The sequence below is a fragment of the Cornus florida genome, unplaced genomic scaffold (assembly GCF_030987335.1).
Source record: "Cornus florida cultivar Cherokee Brave unplaced genomic scaffold, ASM3098733v1 CherokeeBrave_3.0.0_Hap2_Chr02, whole genome shotgun sequence".
Taxonomy (NCBI): domain Eukaryota; kingdom Viridiplantae; phylum Streptophyta; class Magnoliopsida; order Cornales; family Cornaceae; genus Cornus; species Cornus florida.
In genome coordinates this window covers 55997320-56007039 of record NW_026775572.1, presented here as the reverse complement: position 1 = coordinate 56007039, position 9720 = coordinate 55997320, and the positions used below count along the sequence as shown (strand labels likewise).

Below are 9720 nucleotides of genomic sequence, written 5' to 3'. Positions count from 1 at the left end.
TCTATGCTCCACCACCTCCCATCATTCAAGGCAATCAAGGTACCCATGTTGCACCTCCAATTGCTAATCCTCCCCTTGCTTTAAGAGATCATTATGTGCCTAATGAATATAATGCACCCACATGCATTCAATTGCCACCATTTAGAGCACACCATTATGAAATCAAGCCACAAACCATACAAATGCTTCCTAACTATCATGGACTTCCAAGTGAAGAACCTTACAAGCATTTGGATGAGTTTCTTGAAGTATGTTCCACCGTAAAATACACGGACATGCCGGAAGAGGTCCTAAGACTTAAACTTTTTCCATTCACCCTTAAAGACAAGGCAAAATATTGGTTTAATAATCTTAGGCCTTTGTCAATAACTTCTTGGGCATAAATGCAACAAGAATTCTTGAAGAAGTACTATCCGGTTTCTAAGACCAATGCCATAAGAACTTCAATTAGGGAATTTTCACATGGGGATGGGGAAACATTTCATGAGGCATGGGAACGCTTTAATGAATTGTTTAGGAAGTGTCCACATCATTACATGCTCAAATGACAATTAGTTCAATATTTCTTTGAGAGCTTATCGGATAATTACAAGGGCATGGTTGATGCTTCCATGGGTGGCTTTTACATTGATAGGCATGAGGATGACATGTGGCATCTTTATGAGAGCATGAGTGAAAATTCTTTGCATCGTACTTTATCTTTGAAGAATGGTAGAAATTCTAGTGTTTGGAAGAGTGTTGGCTTACATCAAGTCGACCACTCCAATGAAATTGCCGCCGAAATGAAATCATTATCTCAAAGGTTTAATCAATTTTTGATCAACCAAAACTCGGCGAATCAAGTATCTTCCTTCCCTAACCATTCTCATCATGCATCTAATGAGACCTGTATGACTTATTCAAGTGTTTTACATTCTACTTCCAATTCTCCCCATGGACATGTGCAAAGTGAGCATCATGAACAAGCAAATGTTGTTTTTGCTAATCAAGGGAACAATCCTTATAGCAATCACTATAGTCCTAGTTGGAGGAATCACTCGAATTTCTCTTGGAAAAGCCAAGGGGAGGGCCCAAACCGTTCCCAAGGTGGTTTTCAAGGAAAGTACATTCTACCTCTAATGCAAGGCCAAGGTTCTTAAGGTTTTAGATCATCATACCAATCACAAGGAAACCAATTCTCTAATTCTCATTTTCCTAATCAACCATCATATTCCCAAGGAAATGTTAGAAGTCCCGCTTTTGAAGAGAAAGTTTTGACCGCTTTGGGCATTTTAGAGGCAAACACACAATTACTTCATTCTCATTCTCAATCCATTGCTAAGCTAGAAACCTAAGTAGGGCAAATAGCTAGCACTTTAAATGCTAGAGAGAGGAAAAATGCCTTTGAATGCCCCATAAAAGCAATAATGTGTTGTGGAGACTCATTCTTCATCGGAAGGTCACACAATTGAGCATGTCAATGCGGTGACTACCTTGAGAAGTGAAAAGATTGTGGACAACCAAGTGGGTATGTCCAATGAAGAGAGTGAACTGGTGCAACCACAAGTTGACACCCGTCCCGTTTCATATCATATTCCTCTTTCATTGCATATACATAATCTTTCAAATGAGAATGTGTTGAAAAGTGATTTGAAAAGTGATTTTAAAAAGAAAGATTTGCAAAATGATTTGAAAACTTCTTGTGTTGAAGAGACTTTAAAGAAAATTTCTGAAAAGGTTTTTGAACCAAAAGCTTCATTCCTGGATGCCTTGAAAGGATCCATTTCAAATGACAAGCAAAAGGCCAAAGTAAATGAAATTATGGAAATGTTTATGCAAGTGAAAGTTAATCTTCCACTTTTGGATGTAATCAAGCAAATTCTGGCTTATGCCAAGTTCTTAAAAGACTTGTGCACCCAAAAGAGGAAGAACAAAAGCTAAGCACCTAGAAAAGTGGTCTTAACCGAGCAAGTAAGCTCAGTTTTACAGCATAACACTCTTTCAAAGTTTAAGGACCCCGGTTCATCTACTACTTCATGCATCATTGGTGATCATATCATTAATCGGGCTCTTCTTGACCTGGGAGTAAGTGTTAATCTTCTTCTATACTCGGTATATGTCAAATTAGGCTTAGGAGACTTGAAACCGATGTTAGTGGTTTTACAACTTGCCGACCGATCAATCAAAAAGTCTAGGGGTATCATTGAGGACATATTGATTAAAATTAATAAATCCTTCTTTCCCATTGATTTTGTTGCCATTGACACAGAACCGGTCCCAAATCCTAAGAGCCAAATTCCCATTATACTTGGCCATCCTTTCTTGGCAACCGCGAATGCCAACATTAATTGTAGGACGGGGACAATGAAGATCTCATTTGGCCACATGAAGGTAAAGTTGAATATTTTCAATCCAACCCCCAACTCATTTGACAAGCATGAAGAAGTGAATGTTGTAGAGAAATGTTATGACCTTAAAAGTGAAGGAATTGAGTTTTTGTGTGAGACCAAAGTTTCAAAAAATCCATCTTCAATCTTGAAACTAAAGAAAGTTGTTTCAAAATCTTATTTTGAAAGGGCGTGGAAGCCCAAAGATTATCTTGACTAAGGACCGAAAACGTCTTTTGAGCTTAATCCAACAAGTTCCTTAAAGAACCATTTTTTGGGTGGAGTTCAAAGCACTTATCACCCCATCAAGGAGGGGATGCACTACAAGATGTTTGATCCGGACTAAAAGAGCCCAACGTCTTGCTAGAGACGTTAAAGACTAGCAAGACATTTCGTAGGGTGTCAAAACCCTATTCCTTCCTCATTTCTATCTTTAATTTCATTTCTTGCGAAGTCTAGATATTGGTTTTGGGTTCATATGCATTGCTAGGAACTGTGATTAGGATTGCATGCACTTTTATGTTGAAATTGAGCATTTTTCATAAGTTCGATCGATCTCCAAATGAGTTCGATCGATCGAACTTCCCACCTGCATAAAACCTGCATCCAAATCACTCTCTGTCCAATGGTTCAAACAAAACCTGCATATTTCAGCTCTCTATCCCATCGTTCGAACTTGTTCCTAGATCGATCTAAACTTCTTCGATCGATCCAACTTCATCTTGGATAGATCTGCAGTTCCAACACTTAGAAAAATTTTGAACCTGCATCCAAAATCCTCTCTGTCTCATCGATCGAACATTTCTTCAATTCTATGCATTTTCGATCGATTGAAGGTATTCTGTGATCGATCTTGGGGAGATCGATCTTTGTTCTTTATTTTTTAATTTTGACTTTGTTTTAAATTTCAAAAATTCCAAATATATATATATATATATATTATTATTTTTATTTTCCAAAAATATATTTATATATATATATATATATATATATATAAATAAATAATAAATAATTTAAATAAATAAATATTTTTCAAAAAAAAAAAAACTCCTAAAAATATTTTTACTTTTTATTTTTATTTTACTTTTTCAAATATATATATATATATATATATATATATATATATATATATATATGTTGTCACTTAAGAAGAGAGATTCATATCAGTTGGATCGATCGAACTGGTAAGGGAATGTTTTTAAAATCGATTCAGGGTCATTCGATCGATTCCACAAGAATCGATCTCAGACCCTCGTTTCCCCTTCGCCACTGCATCCCAACTCTTTTCCATCTTCGGCGAGACTCTGGCGAGCATCCCAAGCATCGAATCACTCTCTCTCCTCTTGGATCTTGATTCGCATCTCACCCCCTTCGCATCTCTACTTCTCTCTTCCCTCCGGTGAGATCCGAACCTCATCTCTTTGATTCAAGCTTAGATTTGATGCAGACATGCTATAAATGTTAGATCTAAGTTGTTTTCATGATGAATAACTCCATTGATGAAGCTTTGAGCTCTTTGTATATATATGTATATATGTTTTTGTATTTTTCATGATTTTGATTTGATTTTTGGAATATGGGCTGAACCAAGTGACCCAATAGGTTGATTTGTTGTGTTGATGGGCCCACGACCATGTTCGTAAAGGTCCCGTGCCATCTACATCACAGATCTGTGACTTTTCGAGTTTCACTTCACAGCTCGATCGATCAAACTTTTTATTCGATCGATCTATCGCAGATCGTTCTCATTCATTTTTGATCCATTGAAGTTGAATCGATCTCACATTTTTGTGATCGATCGAACTTCACAGATTTGTTTCACACATCTCACACACCATCTCTTGTGTTTCATGCCATCTCATACATGCCCAATGCCTGTGTTTTCCACATTGGATGCATTCTATACTTATACTGTCTAGCATGTTTCACATCATGTCACTTATTCCTTGTCACTTAAATAGATTCATGTTCCCTATCTGTTTTGTCTATCCTATTTGATATACATGATTCTATGAACTGTGCTTTAATTCTTTATATCGGCACTGACTTCCTTTGCAAGTTTTTCCTTTTATTTTGCAGGCTATGGCTAGGGTCAAGACTGTAGCTCGCGGACACTATCACCGCAGGAGCAGGCAGAGTTTGGACGACGAGGACGGTCCACCTTATGCCCAGGAGCCCACTCCACCTCAGTCTCCAGCTGATAGCCGCCTACAGTCTTCAAACGAGGCATCTTCTTCACAGGGTGATACTGAGGCTGAGCACATACCATTTCCACCACCACCGCCAGCTCAGCTAGCCTAGGAGTTAGACCGGCAATTACATAGATACTTACGCCTTCGAGTGGCGCATGAGTCGGTCTTCGACACAGACTTCTTTTCCCGATCAGTGCTTACTCGGTCAGCATATGATGATATTTTTTGACTGGGCATCTCAGCCATACTAACCTTTGTCTCGTACCCAGTGTACCCGAGGTTGGTCTGGATGTTCTTCTAGAACCTCTGGCCTGCCCCGAGTAACCTGACGGAGCTGCAGACCACCATTAACGGCTACCCGATCCGCGTCACTGTGGATACATTGTCCAGATCATGCCACTGTCCACACGTCTGCCCTCCAGAGCAATATGACACATATCTCACTCTCTACAGGCATCATATGCAGACATGGCCGTTTTACTTACAGGTCACTATGCCGGTGGCGAAACCTATGCCACCCGGACTTATCTCCCAGATGACCTGTGGTTTTTTGACTCTGTCTTGTTCCGTAACATCTTCATGGCCGGCCATAAGACACAGAGGTGCGGCGACTATCTGACAGCTCTGTACGCATTCTATACAGGGCATTGGCTATCTATCCCAGTGCTCATCTGGAGCGTCATGATGAAGCTGTATGTTGACCACATCAGCAAGGCCAAGCCCAAAAGGGCTAAGTATCTTCCATTTGGCCATCTCATCACCCAGATTCTACGAGACCAGCGCTATCCCTTCCAGCCACGGGAGCAGACTGAGTCTGGGGCCTGTTCCTTCAAGAAGAAGGACTAAGATAAGTGCTACAATGCTCTTATCAAGAGTCTGAGAGACAGCTGAGGATCTAGAGGCAGAGGAGCAGGCAGCAGTAACAGCAGACCCGGCAGCGGACGATATACCATTCGATCCGGCTGCCGTACATATAGACATCAATTTGGAGCAGCCTGCAGAGGTCCCAGAGCAGCATTCTCCAGTTGGGTCACCTATTCACGATGTGGAGCAGGCTCAGGATCATCATTCTCCCGCTCCAGCAATACCTGAGGCTCCAGTACAGACACCCGGCTTTGGAGAACGACTCCAGGCTTTGGAGGATGTTGTAGTATCTATCTGCGCTGACACGGTCTCTATCTGAGAGGATGCTGTCTCCATCCGAGCTGAAATTACATATCTCCGTACCAATGTCATGGCTGTGTTGCGAGACTTATCTAGAGATATCCGCGGAGCACGCCCTACCCGTCCTACCTCCTCTTCCTGATCTCTCTATCCCTTACTCCTGTCATTTTATATATCTGTGATACATTATTACTGTTACTCTATTTTTGCGGCCAATCTGTTGGCCCTGATACTGTGCTATGATGTATATTATTTCTGTTTATACATACTATATGTTGGATGTCATACCTTGTATTGATATATGTTTGTGATTGACTCCATCAGGTGCATCCTAGTGACTTCAGTGAGAGAGAGTACTGCCCAAAATTTTCAGGACCACCCTTATAACTCTCTCTATTTTTCAGTTGCTATCCCGTTTACACTTGCATGCCCACTGTGCACTGTTATTATTCCTTTTGTTATCTGATGAGTTTTATCCAAATGCCAAATTTCAGGACCACAGTTAATCCCAAGTTTGGGGGGGCTATGCCACCCGCTTTGGATACTTCTGTCCCAGCCAGTCTTTACCTTAATTGCACTGGTATACTCTTTCATTTTGTTCTCTTTGCACATTGAGAACATTGTGCCATTTAAGTTTGAGGGTAATGGTGCTTTGCAGTGTTTGTTTTTAAATTCAAAATTTTAAGCATGACTTGTGTATTTGAGAGATTTTCTATGATTGGTCCATAGCTAGCTATGATTTTGATCTTTTGAGGACTATATTGCTTAAAATTTAAAAATTGTTTGACTTGAGAGTCCAATACTCCTTGTATGCCTTGTGGATGCCATTTAGGAGTAAATTTTTTGAAAGATTGATGTCTTGCTTGCATTTGTGGTCCACATTATCCTGATTTTGTAATTGTTTTAAGATTCACTCTAGGATTCTAGACTAGCACAGGTGCACACTAGCATTCATTTATGGGGTACATGCTTTGTTGATTATTGAATTGGTTATATCCCAATTGGGCTAGTAGTGCATTGAAAGCTTTCATTCTTGATAAAGGTGGATAACAACCCCTTTTCACTAAGTAGCAGGGATTCTAGCCTCATTAAGCACTAAACTTCTCCCGTCGAAAGGTGGAGGACCCAAACTCTAAGTTAATAATTGAATGCAAGAAAAAAAAAAAAAAAAGAAAAAAAAAAAGAAAAAAAAAAGTGAGGACTTCTCCCAAAAGGTGAGAAGTGGGAAATGATTAGATGGAGGTTGTCTTGATTTGTAGCCTAGTTGATTTAAGCTTGTAAGTCCTTAGGGGTGTTTGAACACCTAGTGCCCTAAAGCCGTCTGGTTTGGGAGTCATTGACCTAACGCTCGACCTCATAGATCGCTAAAAAGCTTAATAGATCAACACATTGCACTATGCTTCCATCTTTGATCCTAAAAAAAAAAATCGAATGAAAAGAATAAGCGCACCTAGAACAATAAAGCTTTAATAAAAGGTCCACTTTTTGTCTTGATGATCGGTACTAGATTTGTGTGCTAGTTTGAGGGTAAGGATGTGATCATTTCTTTAGTTGGTTAAGATAGCAACATATTTGATGCCGATCCACTCAAAAAGGATTCTAGTGTTATTTTGATCTTCATGATCATTTTCTTGATGTGTGGAGGACCATACTTGCCTGCTTGATGTTGAGATTTTGGGAAATTGCTTAGAAATGTTTGAAAAATTGCATACTTGAGGTAGTTTTCTCCCAATGCTTGTCTGCAATATTGGTGCCTCTTTTGAAAGAATGAGCTTAATGTTTGTGGGTATCATTTCTGGAAACCCTCACAAGACTTCACTCGTCCACTAGGGGTAACCTAGGGGTTTAAAAGGCTTGTTGCATATGCTAAATGTAATCGTGTTCCGTACAAAAGTGGTGTTATCCATTTATTGTTTACTAGTTCATAGTTGTCTAGTTGTTCATTTCATTCCTTTACTTTCTAGTTCATTGCTAGGGACTAGCAATATTTAAGTTTGGGGGTGTGATGAGCGCTGAAAAGTGCGTATTTAAACCCCTTAAGCTAAGGTATTCTGGAACCTTTATCTATCTTATTTTCCTGCTTTAGATTGATTTCGTGTTATTTCCACTTTCAGGTACTTATCCCCAAAATAAGCTAACTCAGCCAAATAAGAGCAGAAATGAAGCAATTCTGGGATGAATCAAAGAAAGGAGCAAAGTAGGGCAAAATGAAGCAAATGGTGGAATTTTAACAACTTCGATCAATCTTAAGAAAAGTTCAATTGATCCAACTTTCATCGATCTCAGCACTTTAGGATAGATCCAGGCCATGATGTCATCTTCAGAGATCCCAAAAGTTCGATCGATGCAACATTATTCTCTGATCGATCGAACTTTCTTGTCCTTATCCGCATGCCAGATCTTATTCAGCTGTGCCACCCTACCAACCACTTTTGTCATTTTTCCAAAAATATTTTCAAAACATCTCAGATTTATTTTTATCCAAAAAGGCGCTGCCATTGAGGATCGATCCAGCTTCAATTCGATAGATCCCAGCCATGTTCGATCGATCTCACCTCAAGTTCGATCGATCGAACTTCCCAAATCCCGAGAAAATCCAAATTTCAGCTCATTAAAAGTTGTCTCATATCCAATCATTAAAGGATTATTGGTGTACGAGCCCAGCTCATTTGGGGTGATTTTTGACCTACCTATATAAGGAATATGAGCCACTTTTACATATATAGATATACTTAGATAAAAGATAATACTTAGTGAGGAAGCAAATGAGAGGAGGAAGCTGGAGACACCATTGGAGACTCTTCATCAACCAAGGAGCAGATTTCTTCCATGGAGCTTACCCTTGAGGGTTGGAGGACATCATCTATGAGTGGCTAGACATCCTCTTGAGGCTAGAATTAGCCCTAAGCATGCTTTCTACATCTTGATTTATGTATTTTTGAGGGCATTTGTATTATGATACATGTCTTGACACTTTTATATATATATAGATCTTGTTTATTCAATGATTTATGTGGTTTAATGCTTCTAATTGATCATTTCATTCTATCCATATGTCTATGTATGCTAGAATATATGTTTATGTGTTTGTCTCTATTTCTTGTGTTATTGATGCATGTCTATGTGTCTTGATGCTATAGATCTAGAGACTGTCAAGACATAGTGCTTAATGGCATGTTCTTGTGGTTTATTTGATGGTTCATACTCATTTCTTGATGGATTGTACCTATCCCTTAGTTTAATTAGTTTAATTTCATGTCATTGACTTAGTTGTAGTGTAGTTGTTAAATGGGAGGACAATCCATGCTTGTTGTTAATGTTCCATACTTATGAAAGCAAGTATATATCTCTAACCTTGTGATGTGTTTGGATTGTGAGCTTAAAGAAAGGATTAATGGCTTAATTTGATATGTTGTGCTATCCACCATATTGTTTAGACAATATATGCTTAATTTGTCATCCATGCTTGTTGGAACAACCACACACACACACTTTGTTGCAATACAATTTTCCCCTCATTAATCATTCATTGACGGTGTAGAAAAGTTATGCTTAGTGGTGATCTCTAAACCCCAAGATCTCTTTCTTTCATTCTCTTTATTGCATTATTGTTTACTTTAGTTTAAATTGTATCTTAGTGTAATTCAACCACCAACCACTATTTTGATCACTCGACCTACTAACCCTAATTTTAATTTCCTCAACCTAGTACGACCCTCAATCCCTTGGGACGATCCCTACTTGCCCTAACTATATTTTTAGTAAAAGGTAGTAGTGGCAATTCTAAATGTAAACTTGGCCACATTTATCATAGCTCTACACCGCCACTATCTTTTGGCGGTGTGCACAAACTGTTGGGTTTCGGAGTGACGACCCAGAATGAACCACCAAGAAACACGAAGAAAGTTCAAAGAAAGTGTCCTGGCGGTGAAGGCCTTGGAAAAACAACCTAATTGATTACTATCACAATCAAAGTTTAATTGGCATTGATCGATGAA

General features: G+C 39.0%; 1 non-coding gene across 1 annotated transcript; it reads right to left on the bottom strand.

Moving 5' to 3' along the window:
* Positions 1 to 431: 431 nt before the first annotated feature.
* Positions 432 to 538, bottom strand: LOC132297821 (small nucleolar RNA R71). The gene has a single exon (XR_009479418.1). It is a non-coding gene; the product is annotated as a small nucleolar RNA R71 (small nucleolar RNA).
* Positions 539 to 9720: the final 9182 nt, after the last annotated feature.